This window comes from Peromyscus californicus, unplaced genomic scaffold (assembly GCF_007827085.1).
Source record: "Peromyscus californicus insignis strain IS unplaced genomic scaffold, ASM782708v3 Scaffold_3__1_contigs__length_106647218, whole genome shotgun sequence".
Lineage (NCBI taxonomy): Eukaryota > Metazoa > Chordata > Mammalia > Rodentia > Cricetidae > Peromyscus > Peromyscus californicus.
In genome coordinates, this window is record NW_026294551.1 from 99,955,010 (window position 1) to 99,977,466 (window position 22,457).

Here is a 22,457-nt window from a genome sequence, read left to right on the forward strand (position 1 = left end):
ATCCTTCTCAGCACCCCACCCCACCCCGCCCCGAAGACAACCACCGTCCCAGCCGTAAGAAAACTGCAGGACTGTGGAAGGAAATGTGCCAAGGGCTGCCTCCTGCGGCCGACAGTTTTCTTCACAGGTGGCGGAGTGAAACTGTTTGAGAATCAGCTTGCAAAGCACCTGCTCCTAAACACCCCTTTCCTACTCCTTCCTGCTTAGCCAGAGAGAAAGCAGCAGCTTGGCTCCCGTGGGAGCCCTGAGGTGGGGCCCCGCAGTGCGTTCAGACATAGCTGAGCGAAGGCTGAACAGATGAGCCATGGGCCCTTTCTTCCGAAGGCCTCAGCTCAGGATGAAGCAAACTTTTCCACCAAGAGCACATTGCAGCTGCTCAACTCTGCCACGACAGTGCCACTGACCAAGCAGAAATGACTCTGGGTGGCCGTGTCCCAATAAAACTTTACTCGTGCTCATTGAAAAGTTCTATGCGTATTGTTTTCATGGGCCTTTTTTTTTTTCAGATTTTTTTTTCTCCAGTCATTTAAAATATAAAACATAGGTTTAGTTCAATTTCATACAAAAACAGATGAGTCCTGGACCTTTAATTTCAGCACTAGGTGATCTGAAACAGGCGGAACAGGAGATCAAGGCCAACCTGGACTACATAGTGAGACCCTGTCTAAAATAAATATATCTCTACGCGTTTGGCCCATGAGCTGATTGGACAATCTAGGCTTAGATGTTTGCTTTTCTGTTTCTGTTTTTAAATTTCAACCATTTTTTTCTTAGTAGAGAAAGGGGTGTGTGTGTGTGTGTGTGTGTGTGTGTGTGTGTGTGTGTGTGTGACATTACAGAATAATTAGGGATTATTAAAGGGAGGCATGTAGCACATCCTCATAATCCCAGTACTGAAGAAGTTGAATCAGGAATACACAAACAGGTATGGTGGCCCACACCTTTAATCCCAGGACTGGGGAGGCAAAGGCAGGCAGATCTCTGAGTTCGAGGCCAGCCTGGTTTACAGTGTGAGTTCCAGGACATCAGGGCTATATAGAAAGACCCTGTATCAAAACAACAATAAAGGGATTGTCAGATATTTGAGGCTAAATTGGGCTATATTGTTAACAAACAACAGCAAAATAGCAACTTGAAAAACAAATAAAATTAGAATAATTCATAATTTCAGTATGCAGAGACATCTATTTCTGCTAATGAGTATTATTTACCCATTCTGCCTCTCTATTAGTATTACTTCTGTTCAATGTGATAGTTACTCATTTTGAGTCTGTTGTTTGTTTTTTAAGTGGGCAGCAGGGGGTGATGGTTGAGACAGTCTCAGAGTCTCACATGATAGCCCATGCTGACCTAGAATTTGATAAATAGCCCAAGCTGGCCTCAGTCTCATGGCAATCCTCCTGCCTCAGGCTCCTGTGTGCTGGGAATATAGGAATTATTCATTTTATGAAGTGAACATCTCAGGTATCTCAGGCAGGCCTCAAATTTGATTTTAGCCAACAAAGGCCTTGGATTCTGATCCTCTGCCTCTGTTTTGTGAATGCTGAGATTATAGGCTTGAGCTGTAAGATTTTATTTATTTTTATTTTTTGAGATAGGGCCTCACTATGTAGCCCTGACTGTCCTGGAACTCACTATGAAAACCATTCTGGCCTTGAACTCACAGAGATCCACCTGCCTCTGCCTCTGTAGTGCTGGGATTAAATGTGTGTCACCACACCCATAAGATTTTTTAAAATAGAAATATCCAATTTCTCTGAAGAATGGCTGAGATGAGGCTGAATCAGTTATCCATGAAACTGTGCGGTTCCTTGAAAGCTCACGGACAGTGATGAGGGCAGAGCCATCTTGGTGGATGAAAAAAAACCTTTTCCATCATTTTGCTTTAACCTGCCTTTCTTTGGGAAGTACTGGTTGACCATTTGCTTTCTTTGGGCAGGCCGTGAGCAATAAAGGGATTATCAGCAGGTTAGTAAGGAAAACTGGATAGATTTACAACACAGCCGCCAGAGAGTTCCTCAGGCAAAGTGACAGGACTGACATCCAGCACAATAGGCAGCACCTTCTGGGTTCCCATGGGACTGAGGGTCAGGACTTTCTTTCATATGCTCCTTTCAATTGCAGTAGATTGCTAATTTGGAGGTATTTTATTTATTGTTTACTTCATATCTGTCTTGATCCCTTTATTTCTAGGTTTATAACCCATGACTAACATGAAGCTGCTTGGGTTCATTGACTCAAGTTAACAGGGACCTCTAGGCTCTGCAAGAGTCGACTAGATCAGGACACAGTTGCCTGAGATAAGCTTAGAGATGGTTAAATGTTTATGTCTTTGATTTTACTACCTGGTTGTATTCTCTGTCCAATTAACTTTAGAAAGTTGTGGGACCATAAGAAATGAGCAATGTCCTCCAAACACACATCATCCCATCAAACTCCGAAGGAAAAGAAATTCTCTCGCCCTTAGAAAGGGGGAGGGGCAGACATGGTGACACACCCTCTTTAATCCTAGCACTCTCTGGAAGTAGAGGCAGGAGAATCTCCGGGAGTTTCTGTTCTACATAGCAAATTCCAGGGGGAGGGTGGTATGTAGGAGGGGGAGGTGGAGCCAGCTAGGTATGGTGGCACATGCCTTTAATCCCAGCACTCAGGAGACAGAGGAAGACAGATCTCTGTTAGTTAGAGGCCAGAATGGTCTACATAGTGGGTTCCAGGACAGACAGGGCTCTGTAGAGAGACCCTGTCTAATAAATAAATAAGTGAATGAAACAAGAAAGAAAGAAAAGAATGAGGGAAGAGATGGTCCAGCAGTTAAGAGCGCGAGCATAATGCTTCTGCAAGAACCCTGAGTTCTATTCCCAGCGCCCAATTCTGTCAGCTCACAACCACCTGTAACTCCAGCTCCAGGGAATCCCAGGACCTCCAATGGCCTCCTCATACATAGACATACACAGACAGACAGACAGACAGACAGACAGACGATTAAAATAAAACAATCTTATTTTTAATGAGAGAAAAGGTATGGGACTATCATTTACTTCTTCGTTTTAACTAGTTTTCACACTGAATTTTCAGTTTTCTGAAGGCATACTCATAAAAGAGAAACAACCAATCCTGTCCCCCTTTATCATTAAGGATGCTGAGGAAGGGGGCGGGAAGAGACCTGCCCTGGGTCTGACTCCCGCTTTAGCGTTCTTCTTGACTGCTGTGCACTACTGATGGACCAAAGGTGGCATGGAGGACTGAGGGCACCGCCGACAGGTGCTTCAGCCCTGTTTCAGGGCCCGGGATTCTCAGGTTCCAGAGACCAGAAGCGAAGCACCGGGAGGAGCGGGTGGGGCAGCTTCGTTCACCAGCAGCCCCCAGGATCTTAGTGGGCACAATGAAGATTCACGTTAGTCTGCAAAGCCGCCCCCGCCCGTAAGGAAATGACCCCTAATCTCCATCAGACTTGGCTGGGGACCCTCAGGCTGCCTCTCCCCTAGCCCCTTGCTCCGGCCCTCGCGGCCCTCCTCCGAGACCCCCGGGCGCATCCTACCCGCCGAGGTCGGACTGTGCCCCCGCCCCGCCTTCTCCCTCCCCCCGGGGGCGGTGGCCCGTGGCGGGCGCTCTCATTGGTTGTGGCGCAAGCAAGGGCTGGAGACGGAGGTGCTGATTGGCCGGGGCGGCTTGGCGAAGCTTGGGAGCCTGGCGAGTCGCTGGGGGAGCCGAGCAGACGCCAGGAGCAGCCTGGAGCATCGGAAGGTGATCGCGCTAGTCCGACCCGCGGATCGCAGCCTGTAGATCGCGGCCGGGGCCTGGAGGTAAGAGTGACGCGTCCGGGCGCGCGTGGCCGATCCTTCCGAGGGAAACCCTGCACCCGGGAAGCCAGAGCCCGGCATCTTCCCCTAGAATCTGGGCCCTCCATCCAACCAGGACGCCTGCTCCTGCCCCGAAGGGAAAGGGTCTCCCTCTCCCCAGGCCCCAGGAAGCAAGAGAGCTTCGTGTAACCTTCAGAAACGGGGTCGTTCGTCCTGGCCGCTGACTAGAGGAGGAAATCCTTCCCTTGTTTAACCCTTGGAATAGAAGCCGCTCCCCTAAGTGGAGTCCTGCCTCCCCAGATATCTAGACCCTCTACCATCTCCTCCCATTCCTAATAAACTAAGTTAGGGTCTTTTGCTTCTCTCTCATTCCTGTCTCCTTGGAATGTTGAGGTCATAGCTCGTATAGAAGGGTCCTGTCCCTCCCCGACTGTCAAAGTCCTAGAGAATAAGACCCTCCCTTCAACAAGGACATCCCAGGCCAAATCACCTACCTGAATGCCTACCCCAGAAACTAGGTTCTGGATTCTGAAGACAAGTGAATTCTCTTCTATCCCTATGAAGACCCTTCCCTAACCATAGGAGAGGCCACATGTCCCCCTTCCCCAAAAAAGGCTCTTAAGGACCTCTCCTTCCAGTGGAAGGGGAGGGGCTTTTACACCCAAATCAGGCACTCATTCCTGGCCAAGTGCTCTCTCCTCCACGATCTTTTCACATAAATCCCACCCTATTAACACTGCTGTCCTCCCATCCTTTCCCAGCCCACTCCAACTCCACTCCTACACCACCCGGACCCTCCGGATCATCCCTTCAACCTTCCTCAGCCCAATGGCCAAGACCGGAAGAGGCTTCATAAAACTGAGGCCCTTGAAACTATCCCAGGCCTAGAGTCCCTTTCAGGAGCCTCCAAACTCTAAGAATACAGATGGCCCCACACTGCAGGACCAGCAGGCACCCTCTTCCACCCCCCACGCAACCCTACCAACACAAATGGAAAGGGCTGCTACTCCGTGTTACCCTCCAGAGGCAGGTCTCTCCACTCCTGGACAAAACCGAGTCGACACCGAGAAGGACTGTTAGCCCACTTCCAAGGGTTGGCTGTGTGCTTCCTGGGCCTGCCCCATCAACTCCTGTGGCTGTTGCCTGATGGAATTCCCTGGGCCTAAGGCCAAGAGAAGGATGCTGCTGGGCTTGTCCGTTGGTCTGAGGACGGTGTTGGCTTAGCCGCGTGGCTCCCTCACCGCAGCCTAGTTTGGTGGGGGGCAGATCAGGAGACAGGAAAGCAATGAATCTTGGCTTGTTCTCTGGATCTGGGCACGGTGCTACAGGATGGGCCAGAGGTCAGCTCTGGGCCCAAGAGACCAGAGGTCAGCTCTGGGAGAGACAAATGACCCTGTCTGCAATCCTAAAATACAAAAAGCATCTAGATTAAGACTGACCATTTGTATGGTAGCTGAACAAACTGAGGCACACGGAGAGAAAGGGACTAGCTCAAGGTCACGCAGCCGGTTACTGACAAAACCTGCAAAGCTCCTACAGCGTCCCTGGGCCCCCAGTACTAGCCCCAGTCTTCACAGGTACAGTGGCACTTCCAGGCACCATGTCCCCACTCTTCGTAGGAAGCAGGAACACTGAGAACGTCGGTCACCACTCCACGGGCTCCCAGTCGAGCCCACTCCTGGGGTCTTGTGGGTTTCTGTTTTGAACCTGCTGTCAAGCAAAGCCAAAATCAAGACTGACCCTGCAGAGTGGCTATTCTCGGTTACACTATTCTAGAGGCGAGGCCACTGTGGGGACCTCAGCTGCATCGCTGGATTTGCCCCAGGCGGGGGGATGCCTGAGGAAGCTGCACCCCTTTCCTCTCCGCCTCTGCTTGTTCTCTCTGGTCCCTGTTCTCTGCAGTAATGGCTTGTCCCTACTCAGGGTCGTGCACCCTTTCCTGGCACATGGGTGATTCTCCAGGACCCTTCAGATAGATAAGCGCTAGTAGATGGGAGAGTCTGCGGTACCAACTGGGCTTCTCTCAGCTGGAGGGTAGCTATCAGACTTCAAAGGAGAGAGAGCCAAGAGCTCAAGGTGAAAGTGCAGAGCTGGGAGGGCTGGTGTCCACCACCTGCTACTTGGTGTGCAGTCTTGGAAAGGTTTCCTTTCTTTCCCTCTTTCCCTCTTTCTTTCTTTCCTTCCTCCCTCCCTCCCTCCCTCCCTCCCTCCCTCCCTCCCTCCCTCTCTCTCTCTCTCTCTCTCTCTCTCTCTCTCTTTCTTTCTTTCTTTCTGGCAGTCTCACGTAGGACAGGCTGGCATCCACCTCCTTGCACAGTAGAAGATGACCTTGAACTTCTGCTCCTTCTCCTTCACCTCCTGAATGCTGGGATCACACTCAGTTTCCATGCCATGCTGAGACAGGAGTGAAGGGCTTGGTACCTGCTAGGCAAGCACTCTACCAACCAACTGAGCTACGGCCCTTGGCCTTTGGAAAAGTCCTTCCCTGTTACTTATCCTTAGGATGAAATAAGTTAATCCTCAAAGGAATAGCCCAGCTAGTAAGTGGAAACAGTGGTCACGATTTCTCCTGCAAAGTCAGCTCAGACTGGCAGACCGAGGCAGCAATGCTTCTGGATGTGCCTAGGCACCTCTGTTGTAGACAGGCCACCAGGACAAAGGCAGCAGGTGAATGTGGGCCACTGGAGACAGGTGAGGATTTAGGGAAACGGAGCAGTGTGTGGAATGGACCACAGACCTTAAAGCCAGTCGGAACTTAGGGTCAGACATCCACCGGCTGCTTCTGGGGGACATGAGCAAGTCACTGACTTCTCTGAGCCTCGGCTCTTTGTCTTTAGCCTGTGCGGTGGGCATCAGGTAACGGAGCCTGGAGAGAGGCTTCCTCTTGCTAGCACCACTGGCATTTGAGTTGGGTGACTCTCAGTGCTGAGTTTTATCTTCTTTGTTGTGCTTTATACACTAGATGCCAGTAACACTGCCTCAGTTGATAGAAAATGTCTTTTGGTAGGATCAGGGCTAGTGGGTATGGTATCTGGTATGCAAGCATGAGTTTGAATCCCCAGAACCACCTAAAAGACAGCTAGGGGATGGAGACCGGTAAATCCCTAGTCAGCCAGTCTTGCCAAAAGGATGGGCACCATGTTCAATGAGAGACCCTGTTACCAGGAAATAAGGTGAGCAGCAGTAAGACACCTGGCTTCCACACATGTGTGCAAGGGTGAGCACAACCACACACACACACACACACACACACACACACACACACACACACACACACACAAAAGAGAACATATACACACCACGCGCGCGCGCACACATGCATCTCCTGATAATTAAACGTCTGATAGAGGACAAAGTCCTCCTCCTCCATGGAGAACAATTGCCCTAGTGTGGCTTCAGACACGGCTGCCTCCTGTTGCACCAGCCTCTTGCCGCGGTGTCTTCCTGATGGAAGGGTGAGATTTTAGTTTCTCTCCTTTCAGCAGAACTTTGCCATTCACAGAGCACAGTTAGGGTCCCATTTTACAGACGATGGAGAGGGAAAGTCTTGTCTGGCAGCATCACCCCTTTCCCCACAGACACCAAAGACATGCTCAAGGAGAAGGCGCTTGAAATTTATTACCTTTATTTCTTTATGTGCAAGGAGGTTTGCGTGTGCCACAATGTGCATATCTGGGTCAGAGGACAGCTATCTTAGGGTTGTTCTGTCCTTCTAATTGGTGGGATGGAAGGCCGGTCTTCAGTCTTGGCAGCAAGTACCTTCACCTGCTTGCTGAGCCCTGACCGAAGTTTTAGGACCCGTTTTGTTTTAGAGACTTTCTCAGAAGGACATGAGGCACTCTCTCATACTGTTTAAACTCCAGGGAGACCCAACAGCCCAGCGTCCAGGAATCTGCTCCAACAATGTCCCCACATGTGTGCAGGTGACATAGAAACACACACTTTTCATGCCCCTTGGAAGGGGCAGCATTCCGGTGTGCTCCAATGGAGAAAGGAACAGCGTTTTTAGAAGAATGAGGTAGATTTAGGCTCCAAGCCTGGAACGGTCTTGCAGGCATATAATTCAGTGAAACAAAGTCACTGAATCAGTATAGAGAGGATGGTCCTATTTTAAAAACACAATATAAATACACAAGAAAATGAGGAGTTGGGGGCCATTGCAATGGCTCAGTGGGTGGGAGGACTTGTCACCAAGCTAATGACTGAGTTCCACCCCCAAGACCTACGTGTGGAGAGAAGTGACTCCTCAGAAGTAGTCTTCTGGCTTCCATAAGAATACCATCACACACACACACACACACACACACACACACACACACACACACACACACGTATTTAGGAATTTTTAAGAAGGTCCGGCGGCGGCGGCGGCGGCGGCGGCGGCAGCGGCGGCGGCGGTGGTGGTGCATGCCCTTAATCCCAGCACTCGGGAGGCAGAGGCAGATGGATCTCTGTGAGTTCGAGGCCAGCCTGGTCTGCAAAGCAAGTTCTAGGAAAGCCAGGGCTACACAGAGAAACCCTGTCTCGGAAGAAAACAAAAAACAAAAACAAAAAATTGTAAAAAAAAAAAAAAAAAAAAAATCACCATCTTAGCACATTAGGCAACTCATCGGAATGATAGAAAGAAGAATGATAGGGAGTGATTCCCAAAAGGGGACACACTGGGTGTGTTCTGGGAGGAAGAGGAGAAGGGGCCCAGCCAGCTTCTCTTGCTTGAGCAAATAAAGCCCAGAGGCTGAGCCTGATGCATACCTGAAGTCGCCAGAGGCAGAAACTCAGACCTGCTGAGCTTCCAGAGCATTCTGGGGCTCAGAAACAGGACTCAGGGACTTCCTCTGTGCTGACTGAGTGTGTGGAGGGGTGTCTTCGATGCCTGCTTGTGGAGCTGGGCTTCTCTTGGCAGCCACTCTGGTCTCTCAGAGCCGTGTTACCCTGTCCTTCCATAGGGTGTTGGTAAAAAGCAAAAGAAACAGAGAAAACAACGATAGAATTACGAACTGGGGCAGCAGTAGAAGCGACCTGACTGGGTTCGTGTGAGGCTTCACAGGGACCTTGTGTTCCACTCCTCGGTTAATCGTCAGTACTTGGTTTACGTGGCCACTGCCTCTCATCTCTTCTCCCCTCTGCTTGCCTGTCCCCTGGCTGGGGACAGACGACAAAAGCCTCGTAAGTGACAGCTGGGGAGCCTGGGGCCTGCAAGAATGCTCAGCAGACTGGATTGATAGCCCCTGCACCACCATGCCTGACGGGGTTCTCAGCTGAAAGTCAGGGGAGGCCTCTGAGGGGAGCTGTGCTCCAGTCCCTCCTCCTGGGCCTGACTCACCAGCTTCCTCTAACACTGCATGCTAAGGGTTCAAAGAGTGGCCTCTAATTACGTATCCCCTCAGTAATTCCACTTTCCAAGGGCAGATTGTCCTTCAAAAGCTGCTTCAAGATCCATCTTATTTCTTTTCCTTTTTTCTCCTCCCCTCCCTTCCCCTCCCCTCCCTTCCCCTCCTCTCCCATCCCATCTCATCCCCACCCCTCTCCTTTCTCCTCCCCTGTTCTCTCCTTTCCTCTCCTCACTTCCTTCCCTCAGCCCCTTAATATTTTGAGACAGAGCTTTACTATTAGCTCTGGCTAGACTAGTCCTCTCTATGTAGCCCAGGCTGGCCTTGCATTTGAGATGTAGCTCAGGCTGGTCTCAAACTCAGGACAGTCCTCCGGCCTCCGCTTCCATGTGCTCAATTAGAGACTCTGGCATCTTTTTGGGACATTTTCCTTTGGCCCTCCTCTACCCTAAGCCAGAAAACAGTTTCTCCCTCCATCCACATCCCAGCCTCCTTTGGTACCTTCACTGTGGCTGGGTTTTCTCCTCTGTTAATTCCCTAGCAGGTAGGGCTTGCAACCGCCTTGTTTGTGCCCCTGTCCCAAATGCACTGCCCAGTTTCTAGCAGCAAGAAACATTTATTGAATGTATCTCTGCATTAGAAAATTTATTTGTATTTTATGTGTTTGAGAGTTTTGCCTGCATGTATATATGTATACAATATGTGTGCCTGGTGCCTGAGCAGGGCAAAAGAAGGCTCTAGATGCCTTGGATGGACAGTTGTAAGTTGCCATGTGGGTGCTGAGACTCAAAAGCAGGTCCTCAGCCGGGCGGTGGTGGCGCACGCCTTTAATCCCAGCACTCGGGAGGCAGAGCCAGGCGGATCTTTGTGAGTTCGAGGCCAGCCTGGGCTACCAAGTGAGTTCCAGGAAAGGCGCAAAGCTACACAGAGAAACCCTGTCTTGAAAAAAAAAAAAAAGCAGGTCCTCAGCAAGAGCAGCAAGTACTCTTAACCACGGAGCCATCTCTCTGGCCACTAGATGCTAGCATGAATCTGTGTATTTTTGACTTTGAGAAAACAGACATCACATAAAATTGAATGTTTAAACTTTAAAGATACAGTTCTGTGACATTAAGTACATTCTCAGTGCTGTACTTCCACCATCACTACCTAGTTTTTTTTTTTTTTTTTTTTTTTTTGGTTTTTCGAGACAGGGTTTCTCTGTGTAGCTTTGCGCCTTTCCTGGAACTCACTTGGTAGCCCAGGCTGGCCTCGAACTCACAGAGATCCGCCTGGCTCTGCCTCCCGAGTGCTGGGATTAAAGGCGTGCGCCACCACCGCCCGGCTACTACCTAGTTTTAAGATGTGTTCATCACCCTGTAAGGAAGATTAAGAGATCAGTCTTTATGCATTGTCTCTGAGTCCCTGTGGATTTGTGTCTTAGTTAGGGTTTCTGTTGCTGTGAAGAGACACCATGACCACAGCAACTCTTATACAGGAAAACATTTCACTGAGGTGGCAGCTTACAGTTTCAGAGGTTCAGTCCATTATCATCATGGTGGGGAGCATGGTGGCATGCAGGCAGACGTGGTGCTGGAGGAATAGCTGAGAGTCCTACATCTTGCAGGCAACAGGAAATCAACTGAGACACTGGGCGGTATCCTGAGCATAGAAAACCCAAAGCCCACGCCCACAGTGACACACTTCCTCCACCAAGGCCACACCTCCTAAGAGTGTCACTCCATATGAGATTATGGGGGCCAGTTAAATTCAAACTACAACTTGCCTATCCCAAATACTTCATGACCTGTTGAGTTTAGCTTCTCCTGTATTTTGCATACCACAGACTTCTTCCCTTTTTAGGACTGGAGTATATTCCATTATATAGGTTGATCATGATTTGCTCCTCCATTTACCAGTCAATACATGTGAGTTGTTTTTATCTTACATACAGTAAACATGCATGTGCATGCATGATGGATTAAAGACCTGGTTTTGAGCTGTGGATGTCATTTGGTACAGTGCTCGCCTAGCACGAAGCTCTGGCTTTACAGTCAGCCTCAGCTATAAATAAGTTTGAACCCTACCTGGGATTTGTGGAGACCCTGTCTTTAAAAAGGGGATAGGCATTTGCCAGGGAGCGGTTTACTGGGCAAATGGCTTTTCTGGAAAGTGTGAGGACTGGAATTTGAATCTCCAGAACCTATATAAAAGCCAAGCAGACTTGCTGGCCACTTGCAACCCCAGACTCTAGAGACAGAGACAGGGATAAACAAACTAGTGGGCAAAAAGACACCCATCCTCTTCAAGCTCATACATGCAAACACGCGCGCACACATACACACCCTGACAATGGTGCTGATTCCTCATTTAACCTTCTGAGGAACTACCAGCCTGTCTCATAGCAACACTGTTTACATTCCCACCCACAATATGTGAGGGTTCCAGTGTCCACACATCCTGAGAAGTTACTGTCTTCTGCGCTGTTCTTGCAGACTTTCTAGGGAGGTAATGTTGCTACATTGTTGTTTTGGCCTATATTTCCGTAACCACTCACAGCGTGACCGTGAGTGTCCACTCAGGTGCTTGCTGCTCATCTGTGTCTCTTCGAGCCCTTTTCCACTTAAAAAAAAAAAATTAGAGGCTTGATGTGGTGGCACACACCTTTAATCCCAGCATTCGGGAGGAAGAGGCTGGTGGATCTGAGTCCAAGACCATCCTGGTCTAATAGAGAGCTCCGAGCCAGCCTGGGCTACTTTGTGAGTAGTCTCATTAAACCAAAGTCTCAACAAAACAAAAAGAACAAATTCTATTACATTTATTTAATAGGGGCAGGCACACATGTTCTGTGGTGTGGTTGTAGAGGTCGGAGGACAATTTTCAGTAACCGGTTCTCTCCTTCCTCCATGTGGGTTATGGGGATCAAACTTAGGTTGTGCGCGTGTATCTAAAGCACTTAGTGCTGAGGAAGCCTCGGCACTGCTGGCTTCCTAGGAGCGGGCAGGCACCCACTTACTGCAGCGGCGTCACTGGCCTTTTTGCTGAGACGTTAGTAGCGTACCTCCACTCAAGCTGTGACGACCAAAAACGTCTCCATCGTTGAATGTCCTGCGGGGAGCAAAACTGCTCCTGGTTGAGGATCATTAATTTAGAGGGGTCGTGTAACTGTTCCTTGGCTACATGAGGAAACGGTAAACACATGGTGGAACATGGAGAGCATTCCACCCAAGTCAATCTTGGTGAACTAATGCGTTTTCCAGGGCTGTCGACACAGTGGTGAGTGGCTCAAAAGCAGCCTGATCACTGAAAAAGCCCCACCCCGGCATGGGTGACAACTCACAGAAGCTGCACCCAGGAGCGCCCTGCCCAACTTGCAGGCAGCTTTACCAGAAAGTCTTTTCTCCTCAGCAAGTGTTTATCACTTTTGTAACCTTGGGGACAGTCCTTAGGAACCTTGGAATTTTCATGGGCTTGTAAGTTTCCTTGGCTTCTGAGTCACACTTCTCCCTTCCCTTCCTTGCTCCGGGGGGTGGGGGGGGAGGTGGGGGGTGGGGGGGGCGGGGAATTACAAGGCTGAAACAAGCACAGAGAGCTAAAATTTCTGTATTTGAGGCATATTTGTTGGATGTTGGGCAGGTGGGTGGTTAGATTTGTGGATGGGTGAACGTATGCATGCATGCATGGCTATGTAGATCAGTGGATGAATAGGTGGATGGATGGATTCAACCCCTTTCTCTGTTAGACAGACTGATGATGAATGGTTATGTGAATGAATGGATGAATGCACTGTATGATGTGTACACTCCATGAATGAATGGATGAATGCACTGTATGATGTATACACTCCATGAATGGATGAATGCACTGTATGTTGTGTGCACTCCATGAATGAATGAATGGATGAACTGTATGATGTGTACACTCCATGAATGAATAAATGAATGGATGGATGGATGAATGCACTGTATGATGTATGCACTCCATGAATGAATGGGTGAATGTACTGTATGATGTGTACACTCCATAAATGAATGGATGAATTCACTGTATGATGTGTACACTCCGTGAATGAATGAATGAATGCACTATATGATATATACACTCCATGAATGAATGAATGGATGAATGCACTGTATGATGTGTACACTCCGTGAATGAATGGGAGAATGCACTGTATGATGTGTGCACTCCATGAGTGAATGGATGGATGGAATGCACTGTATGATGTATTGCACTCCATGAATGAATAGATGTATACACTGTATGATGTATGCACTCCATGAATGAATGAATGGATGAATGCACTCTGTGATGTATGCATTCCATGAATGAATGGATGTTCACACTGTAAAATGTATGCACTCCATGAATGAATGGATGAATGCACTGTATGATGTGTGTACTCCATGAATGAATAGATGAATGCACTGTATGATGTATGCACTCCATAAATGAATGAATGGATGAATGCACTGTATGATGTGTGCACTCCGTGAATGAATGAATGGATGAATGCACTGTATGATATGTGCACTCCATGAATGAATGGATGAATGCACTGTATGATGTGTGCACTCCATGAATGAATGAATGGATGAATGCACTGTATGATGTGTGCACTCCATGAATGAATTGATGACTAACTGACTGCACTTTGTAAGATTTGGACATGTTCCTAGGCTATGCTGGAGCTCCACTCTTCCCGCTGGAGTATGCTGCTTTCACTCCTGAGCGTGGTAGTCCTCACACTTTTAACATAGGCACCCAGTCGAAAGCTTTGTAAAATAGACCGACAAGCTTACCCATCATAATTCAAGCTTTAACAGAATCACCAGGTGATTGACCACTCTCAAACCAGCTTCCTTGCCCTCTGCAAACCCTGACCAATCCCAACCTCATTGGTCGGTCAGTTCCCAGAAGTCCCATCGCCTTCTGCCAGCATCTGTTCTTTGGCAAGCTGGGATCCACTGTGCTTTAGAACCTCATTATTTGGACTGAGGAGATGGCTCAGTGGATAAAATCACAAGCACTTGTGCAAGATGAGGACCTGAGTTCAAGTCCCTAGAATGCATGTAAATGTCAGATGTGTGACTCGGGCATTTGTAATCCCAGTGCTTCCTTGAGGAGATGGGAGATGGAGTCAGGGGAATCCCAGAAGCCCACTAGCCAGCTAGCCTGGTGAGCATGTGAAAAAACAAAAAACAAAAAGAAGCCCTGTCCCAAAAGAAGTTGGAAGGCAAGAACTGACATTTGAGATTGTCCTCTGACCCCACACCAGCACTCAGGTTCATATGCGAGCCCTGGGTAATTCCAGCACTTTCTTCAGTACAAAAAGAAAAAGAAGCGGAGTGAAGGAGGGAAGGAAGAGAAAGAGAGAGAGAGAGAGAGAGAGAGAGAGAGAGAGAGAGAGAGAGAGTCTTTAAGACCTGGGGAGACCACAGAATAGAAAGTGTTTGCCACAAAGCCATGAAGCCAGGCGTTGGTGACACACGACTTTAATCCCAGCACTCAGAAGGCAGAGGCAGATCTCTGAGTTCAAGGCCAGCCTGATCTACAGACTGAGTTCCAGAACAGCCAGGGCTACACAGAGAAACCCTGTCTCGAAAAACCAAACAAAAGCAGGCACGGTTGGGGCACTGGCCATCCCTGCACTGGGAAGGTGGAGCCAGATTCCTGGTGCTCTCCTAACCAGCAAGCCCCAAATTCCCGGAAGAGAATGGATCTCAAAAAACAAGGCACGCAGCTCCTAAGTAGTGCCACTCAAAGTTGACCTTTGGCCCACACTCATGTGTTACACATGCACTCTCACGTGTGTGTGTACACATATCTGCACACAACAGAAAATAAGTCTTAAGTGGAGGAAGGGTGAAAAAGCATGGCTCTTGTGAAATGGAAAAAACAAATACTTGTTACTGGATTTATTAAGCAGATTTTACAAATTTAAAGGAAAAGCCAGATACAGCATGGCCATGGATGCAGAAAAATGATGGCATGAGTCACAAATGGAGGCAGAAATGGTCTGATGAAGCAGAACTTGCTTATCTATCAGTTTCCTGCAACTTACAAGGAGTTTAAAAAAAGAAAAAAAAGCTGGCTCGAATGTAATGAACAAGGCTGGAATTAGATAACCCAAAGGCTGCTGTTTATGTAGACGGGGTGAGTTTCCCATTGATGAGCAATTTCTCGATATAAAACCAAGATTTCCAGAATGAGAGGCCCTTGATGAGACAGAGGCAGAGAGTGCAGGAAGGGGCAGATTACTACCAGCCAGGTGACTCTTTGGGCTGGACCCAGAGATCCACCGGGGATCATGGTAGGGGTTCTGAGCAAGGCAATGATGTGATTTCAGTAGCACTTGAAGAAGCTGGGCAGCAAATGGCAACTCATACCCCACCATTGAGCCCAGGTTCCACACGGGAGCCAGCCAATCCTGCAGGCAGGTTTCTGGCCTTGTAGCCAAGGCTTCTAAGACCATAAAGCTCCTTGGGGGCAAGGTTGGCCGAATGCCAGCCAAAAGAGCCAGGCACCACCTTACAGGCAGGGCTGTTCCCAAGCAGGAACAAAGGCTGCCTCCCCTCTCCTTGTCCACAGCTGTAAATAGCTCTCCGCTGGTTTTGCAGTCTGAGCGCCTTTGTGGGGACAGGCTGGAAATGAGCATACTAAGAAGTGTTTGTGCAAATTACTGCCTGAATGCACAGTGTACACCTGGCATTCTGCCCTGGCCCTGAGTGCACCACCCTCCCAGGGGCTGCAAGCCAGTCTCGAAGAACACACACACACAAGAGCATAGACAGTGTGACCTAGGGACAGGCTTGCAGAAGGCTTCCAAGCTGAGCTGGTAAAGTCATGTTAAGAGGAATCCTTCAAAGGATCCTGACCAAGTACCATTATCATGATGACTCATGAACGACGAAGGGACAGACGTCCTAAGAGTTAGCCAGAACCTGTGCATCTCACAAGGCAGGAATGACCAGATTTCAAGCGTAAGAAACAGACTCAGAAAGTAGACCCCACAGAGGGCTGTGCATGAGAGCACAATGTGTCCTGGCCACATGGACACATCTGGGGAATCCTCATCTCTCTGTGTGAGCAAGAATGTTCCTAGTCACTGAGAACTGGGGTGAGGGGGACCAGCTACCACAGCAAATAGAAAAGAGGGTCAAAACATTAAGAAAAATGGGGCTGGTGAGAGGGCTCAGCCAGTGAAAGTCTCACACCTGAGTTGGGTCCCCAGGACCCACAATGGAGGCAGAGAACCAGCTCCTGCATGTTGCCCTCCAACTTCCACATGTTTGCCATGATGTCATGTGCATCCCCAAATAAATAGAGTGATTTAAAAATGTAGTTCAAAATTCTGCTGAGTGTGATGATGAATGACTATAATCTCTATTCCAGAAGCTGAAGCAGGAGGATTGTGAGTTTGAATGCCAGCCTAGGCTGTATAACAAGACAGAGAAAGGGAGCACCGAGGGCGTGTCTAGCATACACACATCTCTGTGTTCCATCATTAACACCACATAACCAGACATGGTGATGCACGCGTGTGTAATCCTAGCACTAAGGAGTAGAGGCAGGGGGATGAGAAGTTCAAGGTCATCCTCGGCTACTTAGTAAGTTTGAGGTTAACATAAGATAGGTGAGACCCTATCCAGAGAGAGAGACATGACTAAATGCCATGTATGACTGCTCACATCTATAATATTAGTATTCAAGAGGCTGAGGCAGGGGGATTACCTTTAGTCCCAGACCAGCCTGGACTACAACTAAGACCCTACCTGAAAAAAAGAACAGCCAGGCTTGGTGGTGTATGCCTTTAATCCCAGCACTCAGGAGGCAGATGCAGGTGGATCTTTGTGAGTTCAAGGCCAGCCTGATCTACAGAGTAAGTCCCAGTTCAGCCAGGACTATATAATGAGACTATGTCTCAAAACACACACACACACACACACACACACACACACACACACACACACACACACACTCACACACTCACACACTCACACAAACAAAAATTCAGAAGAAGCAGGTGGGCTGGTGAGGCTTGGCTCCTTAGGCTGCTTTCTGGAACCTTTGCACCAATTCATAGCTGCATTAGTTGGTGGTTGAGAGGAACATCCTCCCCACAGGGACTGGAAACTCTTAGCAGCCACCATGTTCTAACACTACTTCTTGGAATGGAGCAGGTTCCAAAGGTTCCATGGTTGCTGTTTGTCATGATTCAAAAAGGTCACTGCCTTTATCCAGGTCAGCTCCCTGCACATCTGCCCTGAGGGACAAAGCAAGCACACGTATCTTGCTTTTTGTATTCCGATTTTCTGGTCGGTGTTTTACTACCTGCTCTGTGAATGAACACCTCCAATGCATGGGAAGAGGGAATTGCTCCGCCAGAATCCAAAGGCTATTTCACCCCAGGCCAAAGACACTTTATCCTAAGTGATTGCAGGTTACAACTGGGGTTCAGCAAGACTGCTAACCTTTAACTTGGGAAAGCATACAGTGGGGGCACACAGTCCTTTTCCCCTGGACTGACAGTCAAGTCCTTACAGAGACTCAGCTGGGAGCTGAAGCTGCCCCTCTGTCCTCCAGCTTGGGGGAGCAAGGAAGGACAACTGCAGAAGCCAGGAGGCTCCTCACACGGGGACTTATCACATACAGGCTGACCCTGGGAGCTACACCCACGATCTGTAGGTAGTGCCAGGCTGTGCTTTTAATAGGGAGCAAAAGGGCACTGGAGGGCTCACAGCTGTTAATCATTGAACCCCGCAGCAACTCCCTTAGTTCTCATCAGTATTTTACAAGCAAGGACGGGGAGGCACGTAGAGAAGAAAATGAACCCTGAGATTGTCCATCCGAAATTCCCGCACTGTTTGATTAGAGTTGTACCAAGGGCAGGGTGGGCCTGTCGCTCAGTAGTAGAGAGCCAAACTAGCGTGCGTGAGGCTCTGGGCTGATTGATCCTCCAGCACAAGGGATTGGGAAGAGAATAGGCAGAAATGTTACAGGACATCAATCCAGAGAGCAGCCACACTGGTGCAGGGCTGGTCCCTGTCATTCACAGAAAAAGCCATTCTGATGCACAGGCTAGGTGCTCCTTGGGAAAGTCATTTCCCCAGTTCCCCTTTCCAACGGGTCCACCACTCTGTTGTAGTTCTTCATTTCTCTGTCCCTAGCACTGGACCACAAGTCTCTTGAATCAAGATTCAAGATGCCCGAGTCCTCTGCGTCTTTAGCATCGTCCTAGGACCAGCATCACAGTAAGCGTCTCACCGTTAGTCCAGTGTGAGGTGTTGTATTTAGTGATCCTGAGGATGTCTGCTGTCCTGATTTGCTCACAGGGGCTTGCTTTCTTTTTCTTTGCCTGCCTTTTTCTCCTCCTTTCCTTTTTTCTTGTTTTGTTTTTTTTGTTTGTTTGTTTTTGTTTTTTTTCTTGTTTTTTTAATATTTATTTATTATGTATACAACATGTATGACTGCAGGCCAGAAGAGGGCGCCAAATCTCATTACAAATGGTTGTGAGTCACCATGTGGTTGCTGGGAATTGAACTCAGGACCTCTGGAAGAGCAGCCAGTGCTCTTAACCGCTGAACCGCTGAGCCATCTCTCCAGCCCCTTTTTTCTTGTTTTGGAACGGCGTCTCATGTAGCACAGAGTGGCCTCAGACTTGCTTCTAGCTAAGGCTGGCTTTGAATTCCAGTTCCTGCTGCCTCCGCTTCCCAAATGTCAAATGGGATTACAGGCACGCATCGCTATGTTCAGATACTTGCCTTTCTCAGAAATAAACTTTTTACATTGAGATGGCCACGAAGTGTAAGAGATTCATAAAGACTTCATTTACCCTTCATTAAATGTTCCCCACGACTCCACCTTACTAACCCATAGATAACTCAATAGTTCAACCAGGAAATTGATGCTGATACACCCAACCATTCTTGAATTCCCTCTGCTTTACACATATTCACTGTGTACATTTGCATTTTTTGATTTTGTATTTAATCTTTTGAACTTTTTTTTTAGTGGTGTTGAATCAAACTCAAGACACTGTACATGTTAGGAACACGATCTGCTACTCTCTCAGCCCCAACCTGGCCTGTTTGTAAACAGTTCTCACTCTCATCAGGATGCAAGTGAAATTAAGATGTCAGCGCTCATCTCAGGACCACCCAGAGCTTGAGTCTGCAGAGGACGATATGGAGAGTGAGGCGGAGCTATGGGGCAAAGAGTAGATGTGGCCAGACACACCCTAAAATCTGCCTCCCAGGAGCAGGGAAGGGTGGACCACGTGGTTTTGAGAGTTTAAGCGAATGCAGCTCATGGTTTCTGCAGTTCCATCATTGCTGCTGCTCACTCAGGGGTTTTGTCTTTGCTGAGCACCACCCAGTTTACAGGTTTGAATCCCAGCTTGGCCTCCTCCCAGCAGAGAAACCTTGGGCAGGTGGGTGAACCTCTGCAGACCTCATTTGTAAAATGGGGCAACGGTCATATTGACTCAAGGGTATTGTGGGGCTTAAAGGAGGGTAGTTATGGGAAGGCCTCAGGAATAGGAACAGGTCTGATGCTGGGTAATGCTCAGTGAACAAGAGTGCTATTTTTACTACCTACTATTTCTTTCAATTAAATTGGTCTGCTTAATTATGAGCTTCAGCTATAGGTGGGTGGTCACAGGTCTCTTGTGTTTGTTTGCTTGCTTCCTTGTGGGATATTTGATTGCACTGTGAAACTCCAAGACCCTGTTAATAAAATTAACCTTGGATCAAGGGACAGAGCCAGCGACTGGTTGGCAAGAATTAGCCATAGAGCAGACAGAGGAGCCAGGGATACAGAGAGATGCTCAGGAAAGAGTGGGGAGGGACTTAGAGATTTGAGGTCTTTTTTTGATTTGGGATGGGTAGAGAGATGCTCTCTTGCTGGGTCTCCAGACAAATAGGAAGGTCAGTTGGTTGCTTCTCAGCTTCTGTGATCTAGTAGGTTTTCACCCCAACATCTGACTCCCGAGTCTTTATTGGTAAATAGAACAACTTAGTTAAAAAACAACACTTCTTTCCTTCCTTCCTTCCTTCCTTCCTTCCTTCCTTCCTTCCTTCCTTCCTTCCTCTCCTTCTTTGAGTCAGGGTCTCATGTAGCCTGGGCCTTGAACTCTTAGTCCTCCTGCTTCTACCTCCCAAGTGCTGGGATTACAGGTATGTGCCATCACCATGCCTGGTTCTCTCTGTCTGTCTGTCATCTGTCTCTCTCTCTCTCTGCCTGTTGTGTGTGTGTGTGTGTGTGTGTGTGTGTGTGTGTGTGTGTGTGTGTGTATGTGGGAGTCAGAGGTTGATATGGGGTGTCTTCTTCAGTCACTCTCCACCTCATTTTTTTGAGACAGGGTCTCTCACTGAGCCTGGAGCTCACTGATTCAGCTAGATTCTAGATTGTCTGATCAATGATCTCCAGGGATCCCCCTGCCTCTGCCTCCCCTACCCTGAGATTACAGGTGCATGCCACTGGGCCTAGCTTTTTAAGTGGATGCCAGAGATCCAAACTCAGATCCTCATGTTTACACAGCAGGCACTTTACCAGCTGAGTCATCTGCCCGGCACCTGCCTCTCCTTTTTCTTAATGCACATTAAATCAAAAATGTCACCATTAAGATAAATGTCATCTATTGTTGTCATTTGGAGATTGGAAAATGCATTTCAAGACTCTGAGGTCCTGAGAAGTCTGCTGGATGCTTTCTAGCTTGTGTGCGTCAAGTCATGTGACTCTGAGCTTCAGTTTCTTCATGTAGAGAGTGTGATCTGCCTTGCAGAATGAATCAGGAGATTTTAGTTGATTGGCACCTCATAGGCTCTCCAGAAATGTCCCTACTTCCTGGCACATGTATCCTGAGACATCCCATTGTCTTCTTTGGACCTCGGAAACCAAAACATTAGACAGGATCTCATTAAAGTTTTCCATGTATATTATTCAATGCATCCTCTCTCTCTCTCTCTCTCTCTCTCTCTCTCTCTCTCTCTCTCTCTCTCTCTCTCTCTGTGTGTGTGTGTGTGTGTGTGTGTGTGTGTGTGTGTGTGTGTGTGTGTGTTCATTCCATGGCACGTATGTGGAGGTCAGAGATGGGAATCATTTTCTCCTTCCATGGTGTGGGTCCTGTGGTTCACACGGGTTGTCAGGCTTGTCGGCCGGCGCCCTTGCCTGCTGAGCCCTCTTGCCAGCCCCTCACTGAGGGGTTTTGTTTTGTTTTTTCTCTGTGTAGCTTTGATGCCTTTCCTGGAACTCACTCTGTAGCCCAGGCTGGCCTCGAACTCACAGAGATCCGCCTGGCTCTTCCTCCCTAGTGCTGGGATTAAAGGCGTGCACCACCACCGCCCGCCTCATTGAGGTTTTTATCCAGCACCAAAAGTGTTTGATTCTAAGTTGTCAGTTGTCAGAACCACTAGGTTAGGAGTGGGGAGGCTTGTATTTGGTGCCGTGATAGTGTGACTGTGATAGGCACATTTGCAAAGCTGAGACACCCCTTCAGTAAGTTCCAGTTTGTGTCCTAAACTAGGTTGGGCCAGGAGTTGATGAACAAAGAAAGAAACGCAGAAAAAGGAAAATCCAACAGGCTGCCACATCCCATTAACTTCATTCCAGTATGGAGCCCTGTGTCTTGGTGTTTGGGGACATGGAGTCTATCCTTGTCTGACCAGTGCCCATGTCTGTGTAAGCACAGTCTTTGCTGGGTCTCCTTGAGTCTGAAATGGCAAGTCCCAGCCCTGGGACTTGTCTTGGGATGTCCTCTGGGAATAAGAGTGTCTCGCTGACACCACATGGCTTTTGGGGAAAGTTGCTGAGTTGACAGGACATCTCCCTAGTTGCGTTGGCGTTGTGACAGAGAAGAGCTCTCCTCCGAGGCTTCTGTTCAAAGACTGGAGTGAGAAGCAGAAGGCTCCCAGGGCTCCAGATAACAGGCTGGAACTCACTGTGGTTTTAACTTCCTGCAGGAGCCAAACGATTGTGAAGCTTGCCTTTCCTGGCCTCTGCAGAGCACCCCTGAGCTCTGCTTATGATGCTGCAGAAAGCAAGAACAGACACAGGGTCTCCGGACTCAGTTTCTCCCCTTACAAAATGGCACTATCCTGTGTCACGGATGCTTAAGACTGTCACTAGTGGTCAGTGGGTAAAGGGCTTGCTGTGAAAGCATGAGGACCTGAATTCAGATCCACAGCACCCATGTAAAAAGCCAGGTAAGGCAGCATGCACCTGGAACCCTGGTGCTGAGGACAGACAGACAGATCCCAGGAGCTTGCTGATCAGCTAGTCTGGTCAAAACAGCAAACTACTGGTTCAGTAAGAGACTGTCTGTTAGTTAGAATAAGATGGAGAAGTG

The 22,457-nt window shown here is 48.5% G+C and overlaps 1 protein-coding gene across 2 annotated transcripts in view; it reads left to right on the forward strand.

The window, feature by feature from the left end:
* The first annotated feature begins 3,672 nt into the window (after nt 1-3,672).
* The window catches only part of Abat (4-aminobutyrate aminotransferase), a 109,204-nt gene continuing 90,419 nt past the window's right edge, over nt 3,673-22,457 (forward strand). Inside the window, exon 1 of one of the 2 annotated variants that reach the window (XM_052759418.1) lies at nt 3,673-3,803. The gene's annotated coding sequence lies outside the window, so the exon portion shown is untranslated. The remainder of the gene's footprint in view (nt 3,804-22,457) is intronic. The other variant, XM_052759419.1, reaches the window with a different exon arrangement.